Here is a 16092-nt window from a genome sequence, read left to right on the forward strand (position 1 = left end):
TGGGGTAAGGAGATATTAAAACACCATTGATGTCCCGTGAAATTCGCTGAACACCTCCAGATCCTTTTGGGAGCACATATTTAACTTGCTGCAAGGGTAATCACATAAGGGAGGCCATTCACATTGCATAAAGATTACATCTGGAGACAACAATTGAATACATAAGTAGCATTCTTAACTCTGAAGTGTTCAAAGCAATCTCAATCATCTTTCTATACATTCCAAAATGTTGTGTTAGTATATTAAAGTGCCAATTCTACAATTAGGCACCTGCATTTAGATGTCCAATGGATACACAGAAGGATCTTATTCTATATTGGAACTTGGACACTCAGGTTCACAAAAGAATACTAGCATTACATGGTATAATTGTGCCTAACATTTATACACCTATAGTTACACCATTCATAGATCTGATACAAGTACAGTTGCTTAAATGCAGCAGGGGAAGAGGTACCTTATATTATTCTATAAGTTATGCATGTACCTTGGAGCCCCCCCAAACATGTCTCATCAACCACCCCTCTGTACATCACCCTTGTAAATGCATACTGGGGAACATTCAAGAAATGGTATGGGATTTGCGTTACAAGACGTATGAGGAGAGACTTGCTGATGTCAGGGGTGATATGATACAGATGTTCAAATATTTGAAAGGTATTAATCCGCAAATGAACCTTTTCCGTAGATGGGAAGGCGGTAGAACTAGAGGGCATAAAATGAGATTGAAGGGGGAGTAGAGTCAATAAAAATGTCAGGAAGTATTTTTTCATGGAGAGAGTGGTGGATACTTGGAATGCCCTCCCGCGGGAGGTGGTGGAGATGAAAACAGTAATGGAATTCAAACATGCTTGGGATAAACATAAAGGAATCCTGTTCAGAAGGAAGGGATCCTACTACTACTACTACTATTTAGCATTTCTATAGCGCTACAAGGCGTACGCAGCGCTGCACAAACATAGAAGAAAGACAGGAACTTAGCGGAGATTGGATGGCAGAGCTGGTGGTGGGAGGCGGGGCTGGTGGTTGGGAGGCGGGGCTAGTGCTGGGCAGACTTATACGGTGTGTGCCCTGAAAAAGATAGATACAAATCAAGGTAAGGTACACACAAAAAGTAGCACATGAGTTATCTTGTTGGGCAGACTGGATGGACCGTGCAGGTCTTTTTCTGCTGTCATCTACTATATGTACATATTTAGCTGTTTTCAGGTACTTTTAGGGCACCGTTTACTAAGATGCGCTAGTGTTTTTAGAGTGTGCCTAAAATTAGCATTTGCTAAATGCTAGAGACACCCATATATTCCTATGGGTATCTTTAATGTTTAGCGCATGCTAAAAATGCTAGCGCGCCCTTAGCGCCACTTAGTAAACAGAGCCCTAAAAGTGAATTCATTTTCAAAGTGAAAGTATGCAGTATTGTACTCTTGAAAACCAGTGCTACTTCATGTATACTTGATGCACGAATTAGGAACCCGCTACAAAAGAACCTCTATGGAGCCTGTTTACTAAAGGGTGTTAGGACTTGGAGTTACCATGAATTTTAGCATTTGTTAACTTCAAATTTATTTCTATTCTTTTTTAGGTATGTTTTATGCAGATTGTGTGCTAATGTAGTCATTAGCACATGATAACTGGTAGGATTTAATATTGGATCACGTGGAAGCGCATTTTCAAAAGAAATGTCCAAGTTGCGATTTGGACGTCTTTGCAAAATGTCGAAATCCAGTGGCGGGAAAAAACGTATTTTCAAAAAAAGATGGACGTCCATCTTTCATTTCGAAAATACTATCAGACACGCCCAAATCCTTAAATTTGGACGTCCCTAGACATGGACCTCTTTGACTTATGGCGATTTTCGAAACCAAAGACGTCCATGTCAAAAACGTCCAAATGCAAGCCATTTGGACATGGGAGGAGCCAGCATTTGTAGTGCACTGGTCCCCCTGACATGCCAGGACACCAACTGGGCACCCTAGGGGGCACTGTAGTGGACTTCATAAAATGCTCCAAGGAACATAGCTCCCTTACCTTGTGTGCTAAGCCCCCCAAACCCCCTCCACTACCCACAACTGTACACCATTACCATAGTCTTTACGTGTGAAGGGGGGCACCTATATATAGGTACAGTGGGTTTGTGGTGGGTTTTGGAGAGCTCACTCTTTCCTCCACAAATGTAACAGGTAGGGGGGGTATGGGCCTGGGTCCGCCTGTCTGAAGTGCACTGCAGTACCCACTAAAACTGCTATTGGGATCTTCATGTGCTGTCATGGACCTGAGTATGACATCTGAGGCTGGCATAGAGGTTGGCATGACATATTTGTAAAGATGTTTTTTGAGGGTGGGAGGGGGTTAGTGACCACTGGGGGAGTAACGGGAGGTCATCCCTGATTCTATCCGGTGGTCATCTGGTCATTTCGGGCACCTTTTTGTGCCTTATTCTTAAAAAAACACGTCCGGGTGAAAATGTCCAAGTGTTCGTCAGGGACGTCTTTGCTTTTTTCGATTATGGGTCAAAGATGTCCAAGTGTTAGGCACGTCCAAGTCCCGCCTTTGCTACGCCTCCGACACACCCCCTTGAAATTTGGACGTCCTTGTAAGAGACTGCAGTTGGAGACGTCCAAAATTGGGTTTCGATTATACTGATTTGGATGTCTCTGGGACAAGGACGTCCATCTTCCTATTTATGTCGAAAGATGGACATCCTTCTCTTTCGAAAATGAGCCTGTGGTGGCGACTCCTATGTAGGAGGTGCTAAGTGATCCAACACTAACTCAGCTATTAACAAGTTAGCATATGTGGAGGGGCATAATCGAATGCGAACGCCTATCTCTATGGGCGTCTATGTCCGAAAACGGGTACGTGAAGAGGAGGGACAGACCGTATTTTCAAAAAAAATGGACGTCTTTTGTTTGTTTCGAAAATACGGTTTGTATGGACCAAATGCCAAATGGATTTGTTTGTTTCTGAGCTGGGCATTGTTTTTTAGCGATAATGGAAACTAAAACCGGCCAGCTAAAAACATCCTAATCCAAGCCATTTGGTCGTGGGAGGGGCCAGGATTCGTAGTACACTGCCCCCCCTGACATGCCAGGACACCAACTGGGCACCCTAGAGGTCAGTGCGGTGGACTTCAAAAACAGCTCCCACATGCATAGCTCCCTTACCACGGGTGCTGAGCCCCCAACCCCCTCCCCCAAAACCCACTACCCACAAATGTACAACACTACCACAGCTCTTAGGGGTGAAGGGGGCACCTACATGTGGGTACAGTGGGTTTTGGAGGCCTCCCATTTACCAGCACAAGTGTTACAGGTAGGGGGGGGATGGGCCTGGGTCCGCCTGTCTGAAGTGCACTGCGGTACCCACTAAAAGTGCTCCAGGGAACTGCATACACACAGGCCTCTAGGACTTGTTGCTGCTGTAGAACCTTGGCACACCAGTTGGCACCTGAAGACTAAAGTCTCCGAAAACGTCCTTTATTGGAATAAGCACGTTTACTCACAGTTAACTGCAGATCAGAGGTTGTGCCCCACTGGCAAAGAGTCTCCCTGGTGCTGAGATTAGCAGTAGGTCAGAGCTGGCAGAATGCTGTACAATGCCCACTTTCAGTAACGTGGGTAACACATGAAAGGGATCTAAAACTGTGTTACAAAAATGGCCATTACCTCATGGACTACCGGAAACAAAACAAGGCACACTCTGACCCAGTAAGCAGAGGGAAAAGCACCATGGGAGTAGAGCCTACCAACTACAAACATCGTGAGCATTTAACACAAGCTAGTGGAATCACGGAGCCCAATACCTTACGCCCACCACAATGCATTGCTGATGTGACTCTGCAGTGCGCATAACAGAAAAGATGTCACACTCACCCGAGAGCCACATTAGAACCAGGGAAAGGCTGTCAGAGGATAGAACACATTCTGCTGTCATGGAGGTGGGTACGGCATTTGAGGCTGGCATACAGGCTGGGAAACAAAAGTTTGTAAAGTGTTTTTTGTTTGGTGGGAGGGGGTTAGTGACCACTGGGGGAGTCAGGGGAGGTGATCCCTGATTCTCTCCGGTGGTCATCTGGTCAGTTGTGGCACTTTTTTGGGACTTGGACCTTAAAAAAGGGTCCAAATAAAGCGGACCAAATTCTCGTCAAAAACGCCCTTCTTGTTTCGATTATCAGCTAAAGACGCCCATCTCTTCTTGGCCGATAACCACGCCCCAGTCCCGCCTTCACCACGCCTCCAACACGCCCCCGTCCACTTTGTTCGTTCCTGCGATGGAGTGCAGTTGAAGACAACCAAAATCGGCTTTTAATTATATCGATTTGTTTGCTCACGGGAGAAAGACCCCCATCTCCCGATTTGGGTCAAAATATGGGCGTCTTTCTCTTTCGAAAATAAGCTGGATTACGTGCCCATGCCACTCCTTGTCCCAGAAAAATTCCTTAATTTCCAGTCTAACAAGTAATTACCACAGTAAATAGTGCTAAACATTTGGCACCAAAAACAGATCAGCACTGAATGATATTCTATAAAGCTAACAAACAGAAAAGCAGAGAGGGTTAAGAAATTTAAGAAATACCCGACGTGGCCACGTTTCGCCCTCAGGCTGCGTCAGGGGTAAAACTAGTAGGGGTGAATCTAAAAACCTATTCACTCCTTAATTGTTCCTAAAAACAGTTCCTAAAAATGTGTTCTCTCTTCTACTCCGAAAGTGCTTTTAGGAACTGTTTTTAGGAACAATTAAGGAGTGAATAGGTTTTTAGATTCACCCCTACTAGTTTTACCCCTGACGCAGCCTGAGGGCGAAACGTGGCCACGTCGGGTATTGTTCCAATAAATTTCTTAACCCTCTCTGCTTTTCTGCTTGTTAGTATTATTCAGTAAGCAGTTTTTGTGCCTTTTTGTTTTTTGTTGATATTCTATAAAGGGCATTCCAGGTTGAGCGCCTTTATAGAGTGGCATGTAGCACCAGGATCCACACCCAACTTTGATGCATAAGGATTTATACCAAATGAAACCAGGTGTAAATCCTGGCACACAAGTTGGGTATAAATCCACACTATTCTATAATACTGCATTCATATTAAGGGGGCACTCCTGACCTGCCATACTGCTCCCATGGCTACACCCCCCTTTGCAGATCTGCACGGAAACACTTTGATATATTCTATAAGTGGGTGCGTAAATGTGTTTTCACACGGATCTCCCATTTCTGCTTCATTTTGGCACCTTGCATCCGTTAGAACAATTTTCTGCACTGAAAATTCAGCATGGAAGTTGTGCTTAACATTCTGAAAAAGAAAATATTCCCCCAAAATATATGAAAACAATGTAAAAGATGCCACAATTAACACAAAATATATCATAAAATTGCATGAAGGAAATTGTGACTCTCAGTTATGTAAGCTATGACGCCCACACGTCTAAAGCTTATTAAGGCAACAAGAACTCCGAACTCTCTAAGGCTTTTATATTTTTGGTGCCCAGATACATCCCTGAGTCCACCATTAATGTACATGTGAAAGTGTAATGCAATATAAATAACATCCCATGTTCAAACGAATTGTCCCCCCAAAAAGATGCAAAATCTCCAAAATACCAAAAAAATCACAATAATCCAAGAAAAAGTTGCAGTCACTCAAACATTTTTTACTTATCTGAAAATCAACAGATTGCTAGTGAAATTCTCCAACCGATGGCTAACGTTCTGAGCCATACATAGAATTCCCCCGTTAATGTCCTTTAGTAAACATACTTCTTAGTTAGCTGTTTATACTAGCAGTAGCTGAAGTCACTTTTACAACAAATGTAAATGTATTTATCTTTTCTACTATCAAGTGAGTATATTGAAAGGTTTCTTGCTATGTATTTTTAAAAATGTTACCTTTTAGACACTTGAAATATATGGGAGTAATGACTATGTTAGCCCGATAAAAGCTACCAGAAACTGCAAAGAATACATTTTCACCTAGAACTGATATGGAGATTAGAATTCTGCACTACATTATTTACAAACAACCACTGCAAAATAAAAGAATAAAAGAAATCTAGATAAATGCAGAGAAAACAGAAAGTAATTAAAAGGAAGGGAATGCCTGGCATCAAACAATAACTTGAAAAGGACAATAAGGGTCCGATTTCTAAAAGAGTTTTTCAATAGATGTGAAAACAGAAATCCTTTTGAAATCACAGCCCTAAGCAGCTATCTTCTTATGTAATTAATGTACTGATCTGAATAGATAATCATAGCTCAGGGTATGATCTATATAACAGAGCTAAAACAAAATTCTCACATCTGTGCATGATGATGTGGCCAAGAAACCTGCATGTGCAAAAAAAAAAAAAAAAAAAACACCAAGAAAACTGTACAGATCCAAATTGCTTGATTACAATTTTCTTATTCTAACAACTGTGCATATTAAGCTAATTCATGCATCCTTATCCAATTTTGAAGAGTCATAATAGTTGTCACATAATACCATTAATACCTGAATAAATTGTAATATGAAAAAAGATGTTTGCTATGGTATAATAATGGATTTTGTGCTCATCCCTGCTAGCAACAACAGTACCAGTTTTTCAATGCAATTGTGCACAAACTATAATTCTGAACTCCAGCACAAAATTCTAAGGAACTTAGAAAGAAGACTTTGCTAATACCTAGAAATCAACACTAATATACATTATTATAAGACCATTTTACTTAGATACAAAAATAGTACCATTTTTTAATTAATGTATCCGAGTATGAATGGCTCTAAAGAGCTGAGATGAAATGGTAATTCAAGAGCATCAAGTTATCTTGTTCTCAGGGACATGCTGTGAGTGACTCTGAAAACAGATGGGGTTTCATTTGTTGAAGGATCTCTTTCCAGCGTGAAATAAGTCAGGGATCCATTTACCAAGCTGCAGCAAAAGGGAGCCTGCACTGGCGTTGGCGCGTGTTTTTGACATGCGCCGAGTCTACCTTTTACCACAGTGGGTAAAAGGTAGGTCTTTCTTTTTTTAAAGTAAAGGTCGTGTGGCAAGTGAAGCACTTGCACAGCCGTTTCAGGGGAGAGCCCTTATCACCACCCACTGAGCTGGTGGTAGGGGTTCCCGCACTAACATGGCAGTAACTGGGCAGTGCTGCACATCGGGTACACACTGGCGCTGCAAAAATAAATATATATTTTGTAGTGCCGGATATTTTACTTAGGTATATATATAGTACTATATATGTGGTATCATTTTTAATTAATATATCTACATATGAATGGCTCTAAAGAGCTGAGATGAAATGGTAATTCAAGAGCATCGGGATAGCGTGTTCTCAGGGACATGCTGTGATTGGCTCTGAAAACAGATGGTTTCATTTGTTGAAGGATCTCTTTCCAGCATGAAAGAATTCAATGAAGGACCACATGCCTGAACAGCATTTGTTCTTGGTCAGAAATGGGTAATTAGATGTGGGTTTAGTTACTACATCTGGCAGCATGTATAATTAATTAAGGTTTGTTTCTAATGTTATTTCCAGGGCTCTTAAAATAAAATTTAGTTCGTATTGTCAAAATGTAAATGTGCAAAGGTATGAAGAGAAACAGAGGGGTCCTTTTACTAAGATGCAGTCAGAAGTGGCCATAGTGTGTCCTTGTGTGGGGTTTTTTTTCCACGTGGTAAGGCCATTTTTACAACAGCACTAAAATGGCCACGTTTACATATATTGAATTAACGACCATATGCTAATGTTGCAATTATTGCATGGCCATTAGAAAAAATTACCATGTGAGCACTTACTGACTCCTATTTTTTAAGTGGCAAAGACTCACGCAGTAATTCTGTGCTAATCCTTAGCGTGTGGTAACGTAGCCATGCTAACCCATTCTCTGCCCCCTGACATGTTTCCTCTGTGATAAACTAAAAGATATTATTTAGCCTGTGGTTAGCACATACCAATTTGGCAGTAACCACATGATGCCTGAACATGTCCCATGGTGCACCATTTTAAAATGTGTTAAGTGCATGGTAGCGCTTACTGCAGCTCAGTAAAAGGGCCCCTTAACTTGCGAAACACAGTGATAAATAAGAACCAAAAGCTGAATTGCTTTATGAAAATGATTTAATAAGGGTAGAATTTAAGATGCAGGAACAAATCCTTAAAGGCAGGCTCAGTGACTCACAAAAGAAGTATTCTCCATCAGAGGAAGGATTTAAAAATGTTTATAACCAAATCTCCTTATTATACATTTTACAGAGTAAAATAAACAATCGGCTGAACTATGTCAGAGGCTAGTGTTTAATATGGGTCAGTTAACCCTCTCTTAGGATGATTTTGAAACCTCATGGGTGTTTGCATCCCTGAGAACACTCAATCCCAGAAAGGCTGCAGCCACAATATCAAAGATAAACTCTTCGGAGGAAAATACAGACAGTGGCCTCAGCATGTATATATGTACAGGTAATACAACTGTTATGCTGCTGGGGCAAAGTTTACAGCTTATATGACCCATGAGAATTTCAAAATGAAATTGCTCTGTGTGGTGAGCTGGCTTTGCCTTCTCCAACCCTGAACCTGCTCTTTTACCATGAGTAAATGACTGAAATAACATAAAAACTATGAAACTTGCCCATCTGTTAATTGAATGTGCTTTTTTTGTTATTAATTTTATTTTTTGTTCCTGAAGTAGCTAACATCTTTTGGCAGTAGTTGAAGGTGAGTTACATTAAGGTATGCTACATATTTCCCTGTGCCTAGAGCATTTAAGGAGCAGAAGAGTAGCCCAATGGCTAGAGCACTGGTGCCCTGATGATCAGAAGCAAACATGGGTGCTAGATGCCAACAGCACTGTACTAGTGCCTGTGTTTGCTCCTGCCCCATGATCAGATCCAGCAAGCGCATATAACAACATGCTCTTGAGCTCTGAACGCAATGGGGATGCTAATGCATGCTAAACAGAGCATTACCTACTCCTCCCCAATGCTCAGCAGGCAGTGCGACAAATATTTTCCCTGCAAACCTTATGCTAGCTCAGAGATGGTGTTAGGGTTTGTGGAGCATTGGGGAGTAATGGGGAGCCCTGGGGCAGAGGGAGCTACAGCGAATGAGAGAAGTTAGCGAACTCTCGCAGCAGGCTCGCGCCGCAGCACTCCCCAGTGGCGTGCACACAGGGCAGACCGCTCCCACCGCCCCCCCTTGGTACGCCACTGCCTGGCATGTCAGGGGGACCAGTTCACTACGAATACTGGCTCCTCCCACGACCAAATTACTTGGATTTGGTCATTTTTGAAATGGGCATCCTCGGTTTCCATTATCTCAGAAAACTGGGGATGACCATCTCTAACGTTGACCTAAATGTTGAGATTTGGCGTCCCCGGCCGTATTATCGAAACGAAAGATGGATGCCCATCTTGTTTTGAGAATACGGGTTTCCCCGCCCCTTCGCGGGACATCCTGCGAGGACGCCCTCAGGAGAACTTGAGCGCCCCGTTCGATTATGTCCCTCTTGGACGTTTTCACTCAGACCTGTTTTTATTACAAATAAGGCACAAAAAGGTGCCCGAAATGAGCAGATGACCACTGGAGGGAATCGGGGATGACCTCTCATTACTCCCTCAGTTGTCACTAACCCCCTCCCACCCTCAAAAAACATAATTAAAAATATTACTTGCCAGCCTCAGATGTCATACTCAGGTCCATGACAGCGCATGCCAGTCCCTGGAGTAGTTTAGTAGTAGGTGCAGTGCACTTCAAACAGGTGGACCCAGGCCCACACCCCCCTACCTGTTACATTTGTGGAGGAAACAGCGAGCCCTCCAAAACCCACCAGAAACCCTCTGTATCCACATAAAGGTGCCCCATTCACCCGTAAGGGCTATGGTAGTGGTGTACAGTTGGGGTAGTGGGTTTTGGGGTGCTCAACAAAGTAAGGGAACTGTGTAACTGGGAGCAGTTTATTTAAGTCCAATGCAGTGCCCCCTAGGGTGCCCGATTGCTGTCCTGGCATGTCAGGGGGACCAGTGTACTAAAAATGCTGGCTCCTCTCATGTCCAAATGATTTGGACCTCTTTGGTTTTGAAAATGGCTGAAAATGAAAGACATCCAAATCCAAGGATGACCAAGGTATTTTTGAACACAAAGATGGACGTCCATCTTTTTTTGAAAATGACCTTTTCCCCACCTCCAAATTTGGACATTCTACAAAGACTTCCAAATTCCAACGTAGACGTTTCTTTCGAAAATGCCCCTCTATGTCTTCTCTCTTACTTCCTTCTCTTTGTTAATCTTTACCTCTGTTCTAGTTACCTCTGAAAACATCATTTTATTGTGGATGGGAGAAAGAAATGAGGGTCCCAGTGGGTTGACAATGTCTGTAATGGTAGACTAACCATAGGTGTTATGCCTATTTCTTTTACAATGTTTACTCGCCATTATAAAACCTTTGAGTCTTTTACTGAGTGAGGTGCAGATCAGGGCCGGTCTTAGCAAGTGCGGGGCCCTATGCAGACCAATTTGATGGGGCCCCACCCTAGCCCTGCCCCCACCTAACTCCTCCCCCACCCTAGCTCCAGGGCCGGCTACCCCTCCCTCTGAGTTCCCGGGCTGCTCCCTCTGAGCTCCAAGGCCCCCAGCTCCAGGGCTTCCCCCCCTAGGGCTCCCAGCTCCAAGGCCCCCCTCCCTCCCGGTCATTTTTTAACACCCCCTCCGAAATCCAGTACTAGGTATGCCGAGAATACAAAACACTCTAGGACCTATTGAGCAATTCTACCATACCATAAGCAGTCATTTCTACGAATCGCACAAAGAAAAGGAAAACATCTTAAAACACTACAGTGAGCACTAGAACATCAATTCACCTATTGTAAAATGAAACCTGACAAAATAGTACAGATCGTCGATCCTGCACAGTCAATGCCAACTGAAAGCCATGTCTTTTTCACAAACACAGATACACCCTAATCCACTATAGAATAAGTAGTAATATTTAAACTTTCTATTTAGCCAAAAATTAAACTGAACCCCCAAGATGCCAGACTCTGCATACAATTCAACACCACAGAAACAGAAAATAACCCCTAGTACTGTGCAAAATATAAAGACAGCAGATGTAAATTTGAAAAAACTAACAAATACCAATCACCACTTTACAAATTAACAAAGAGAAATAAAACAAATACAGAAAATAAAATAATCCCATTTTATTGGACTAATACATTTGGCTTCCAGAGGCCAAAATCTCCTTCCTCAGGTCAATACAGTATAGTACTGTTACAGTATCCTATCCTGACCTGAGGAAGGGGGTTTTCTTCTATGAAAGTTAAGTCGAAATGTATTAAAATTAGTCCAATAAAAAGATTACCTTATTTACATGTTCTATTTATAAACATTTATTAACACAGCTACAATACTATATCCTAAAGCAAAAAAATAAAAATATATATTTTATTTACAGTTTGTTGTCTCTGGTTTCTGCTTTCCTCATCTTCTTTTCACTGTCTTCCTTCCATCCAGCATCTGTCATCCAGTGTCTGCCCTCTCTGCTGTCCCCTCCATCCAATGTCTGCCCTCTCTCCCTGCCCCTTCCATCCACATCTGCCCTCTATCCCTGCCCCTTCCATGATTCATCCACCATCTGCCCTTGTCTGCCCTCTCTCTCTTCCCCATCCATTCACTGTCTGCCCTTTCTATCCCTGCCATCCACTGTCTGCCCTTTCTATCCCTGCCATCCACTGTCTGCCCTTTCTCTCTGCCCCTTCAATCCACAATTTGACCTTCGTCTCCCATCCATCCGGGGTTTGCCCTCCCTCTCGCTACCCCATCCAGGATCTGCCCCTCTCTCCGCCCCTTTTTCAGTCCCCAGTTCCAGCCCCACTATCCCACCAGTCCCCCATTTCAGCCCCAGCCCTTTTCTCCCACCAGTCCCGAGCTTCAGCCCCCCAGCCACTTCTCCCTATCCCGTTTTCAGCCTCCAGTCCCAGTACTAGCCCCCTTATCCCACCTACCCTCCTTTTCAGCCCCCAGTTCCAGCCCCCTTCATCCACATGCCTTGTATTAGGGCCCCCTTTTCAGAACCATTCTCCCACCTGACCCACGCATGCCCCATTTTCCCACCAGCCCCAGGCATGGCCCCCATTTTCCCATATGGCCACTTCTCAGACCCCAGTGCCTGCCCCCTTCTTCCATCTGAGAAGCCCCTCTCCAGTCCCCTTCTCCCATCCAAGAACCCCAGTCCCCTCCCCACCCGTCCCCTTTAACCATCCAAGAACCCCCTCCCCACCCCCTTCTCCCATCCGTGAACCCCCTTCCCCACCTCGGTCCCCTTCTCCCATCCAAGAACCCCAGTCCCCTCCCCACCCGTCCCCTTCTCACATCCGAGAACTCCCTCCTCAGTCCCCTTCTCCCATCCAAGAACCCCAGTCCCCTCCTCACCCGTCCCCTTTAACCATCCAAGAACCCCCTCCCCACCCCCTTCTCCCATCCGTGAACTCCCTCCCACCTCGATCCCCTTCTCCCATCCAAGAACCCCAGTCCCCTCCCCACCCGTCCCCTTTAACCATCCAAGAACCCCCTCCCCACCCCCTTCTCCCATCAGTGAACCCCTCCCCACCTCAGCTTTAGAAATGTTAAGTAGCAGTCTCCTTCCCATTTGAGAACCCCCTCCCCACCCTTCCCCCCACCTGAGAACCCCCACCCCACACACCCTTCTCCCATCTGAGTTCCCCCCCCCCCCCCCAACCTACCTACTAGCTTTGTTCTCCGGTCCCCACCACCCTCACTGGCTTTAAAAAAAGAATTTGGAAGCGCCCACCCTCGCAGTAATTGGTAGTTACCTCAGAGAAAGGCAGGACTCAATGTGAGAAGGCCCAATGACGACGTCGAAGACATTTTTAGTAGCAGGGAGGGCAGACACGAGGCGCTGCCTGTCCCTCTGGCGCTTCCACAGTCTTTTTTTAAAGGTAGGACTGGGTGGGAGCAGCGGGTGCAGGGCACCCCCCACCCGCTGACAGCCGGGGCGGACCGCCCCCACCACTCCGCCATCCGAGGGAGGGAGGGAGGACTGGAACTCGGGTGGTCGGGGCGGGGCGACCTTAGGCACGCCGCGCAGGGCCCCCCTGAGCGCGGGGCCCTATGCGGCCGCCTCGGTCGCCTCGCCTTAAGACCGGCCCTGGTGCAGATCAACAGGTGAGCACTGATTATATGTAACTGAATATATGAAAAGCTATATTTGTGGTATGATTATGTAATATAATTTCCATCAAAAGGTGTCAGCTGTATTTTGGATTGGTAAAGAGAAGTGCAGTGAATTGTATTCATGAGTCTTTGAGTACAGTTCTATAGATTTTTCTCTCAGGGTGATGTTTTCAATTGGTTTAGTTTTGCATATATTCAAAATAATTCTACAAAAAGAACTAAAATTTGTGTGTGCAATTTATTTGAATAATGAGCTCATTAGCAGTGACAATTGTTTTTTTTTTATCAAGCAATTATTGGCACTAATTAGAATTAAAATATATGTTCATAAATTTAGGCACGAGATCCACGCCTAAATTTTACATGTGAGTTAAAAAGGGGCGTAGAAATGGGAGGGTCATGGGCGGATCAGGGTCTTTTCTTTCCATTATGTGCGTAATTATAGAATAAGGTAGGATCCATGCCTAATTTAGGTGTGACCATTTGCACCACATTTCCATTGGTGTAAACGGTTGTGCCTAAATGTAGTCACGGTTCCCTAGTGTTCATGCTATTCTATAAACAATGCTTACATTTAAGTGAGGGTTATATAATAGTACTGAGGGGTTATGTTAGCCAATACTTTTGTGTCATATATAGAAATTAGTCCATCATGACAGCAATATACCTCAGTCCTAAGTCAGAATACTGTATGCAGAGTATGATTTCAATATATCAAATGTACCTCTACTACTCACCAGATTACTTGCAATGTGCATACTATCAAAGCGTGCTTGCAATTTCCCTTTAATCAAGCCCCTGGCATTCAAAACCATGGGGAATATTTCTGTATCCTGTCACATTTTCTTGGTCTCTCATTGCATGTCTTGCGGATCTTCTCTCTTTCTCTCTACAAAATTCACTGGATAATCACTTGGTACTGACACTTCTATTACCAGTACAGTTATTGTGCTTTCCTCCATCATTGTATCTGGTTTTCTAGTATCTGACTTTTTATGGGATGGAATGAGAATCCCTAAATATAGCCATAACCTCTTCATTTTCCATATTTCTCTTCTGGCTATGATGCCACTGCTTGTCCAGCACATCAATGTTGTACTGTTTAGAAAAAGTTTCTAATGGACAAGACGTCATCTTATTGTGCTTTTCTATATAGACTTTTTTCTGCCATCAGAACTTCATAGCCAGCTATGAGAGGAGTAACAATTTTCAGATGTTACTTACACAGTCTGTTGTACTAGTTGTTTATATGCTTCCCACTGTCTTGGACTACAATTTTGAATTGCTGGTCTTTAAAATGGTGCCTGCTCTTAAGTTTCAGGAATGTACAGGCTCAATGAATGTGCACTCATGGCATAACACTGTTTCTAATATATGAATTTATAGGCATAGAGGACTTTCCTTGCTCATACATCTAGTCTTACAAGATCATTAAGAGGTTAGTTTACAAATTCCAAAGCAAGAGTGTGAGAACTGCCAGCAGATTAATGACTTGTACCTTAGGGGTCCTTTTACTAAGCCACGGTAAAAAGTGGCCTGTGGTAGTGAGGGTGTATGTTTTGGGCATGCACTGTGCCATTTTTTACCACTGCTGTGAAAAAGGGCTTTTTTAATGGGCTGGGAAATGGGAGTCCACTGAAATTAAAACTAGCATATGCCTATTTACAGTATGAGCCCTTATTGCCACCATTTGACCTAGCAATAAGGGCTCATGCGCTACCCATGCAGTAACCATGCAGCATACACTAATGTACGCATGCTGCCAGTTACTGCAGGAAATGCCGCCATGGTAGAAAATAGAAAATTATTTTTGACTGTGGGATTCGTTGCATGCCAAAATCAGAATTACTGGCAAGCGAACACGCTACCCCGGTGGTAGTGCCAATTGGGCACATGCTAGCCAGTGACTTTGTAAAAGGGCCTTTCCGTGGTTTATGCTTGATTGTTGCTCCTTTCTCCACTCCTGACTATTTATATATGGCTTCCTGTTCAAGTTCCTCTATTTCACAGTCATCAATCAGTCATAGGGATGTTTTCAGTCTTGCTACATTTCCCTCTAAGGATGGCTGCCTTAGCACATTTCTCCAGATCAAAAGTCATCTTGATGTAATCTAGAAACATAGAAACATGACGGCAGATAAAGGCCATATGACCCATCCAGTCTGTCCATCCTCAACCCTAATTCTTCCTGTTCCTAAGCGATCCCACATGCTTATGCCATGCCTTTTTAAATTCTGGAACAGACCTAGACTCCATCACCTCCACCGGGAGACCATTCCACGCCTCCACCACCTTTTCTGTGAAATAGTACTTCCTTAGGTTACTCCTAAGCCTATTCCATCTTAACTTTGTCACATGCCCCCTCATTCTAGAGCTCTCCATCATTTGAAAAAGGCTCTCTTCCTGTACATAAATGCCCTTGAGATATTTAAACGTTTCTATCATGTCTCCTCTCACCCTCCTCTTCCAGCGTATACATGTTTATTTATTATTAGGATTTATTTACTTCCTTTTTGAAAGAATTCACTCAAGGCGGTGTACAGTAAGAATAAATCAAACATAAGCAATAGACAATTACAGCAGTAAAATATTCAAATAACAATACAAAGTATGGCACAGTACACTACTTACAATGTCAACACAATATGTAATAGAAAGTTTTAATAGTTAGCATAAGGTATAAGCAAAGATGGAGCATATAGATAGGTAAGAGAGTAAGATGACTTAGAAAATAAGGTGAATAATTTAAAGAAAGTTGCACATGAGGTCAGAGAGTTGATACTACTACTACTTATCATTTCTATGGCGCTACTAGACATACACAGCACTGTACACTTGAACATGAAGAGACAGTCCCTGCTCGACAAAGCTTACAAACTAATTAGGACAGACAAACAGGACAAACAAGAGATAAGGGAATATTAAGTG

General features: G+C 43.5%; 1 protein-coding gene across 1 annotated transcript in view; it reads right to left on the reverse strand.

The window, feature by feature from the left end:
- Positions 1-16092, reverse strand: part of CSMD1 (CUB and Sushi multiple domains 1) — a 2896277-nt gene that overhangs the window by 806274 nt on the left and 2073911 nt on the right. The window lies entirely within an intron of this gene.

The sequence above is a fragment of the Microcaecilia unicolor genome, chromosome 3 (assembly GCF_901765095.1).
Source record: "Microcaecilia unicolor chromosome 3, aMicUni1.1, whole genome shotgun sequence".
Lineage (NCBI taxonomy): Eukaryota > Metazoa > Chordata > Amphibia > Gymnophiona > Siphonopidae > Microcaecilia > Microcaecilia unicolor.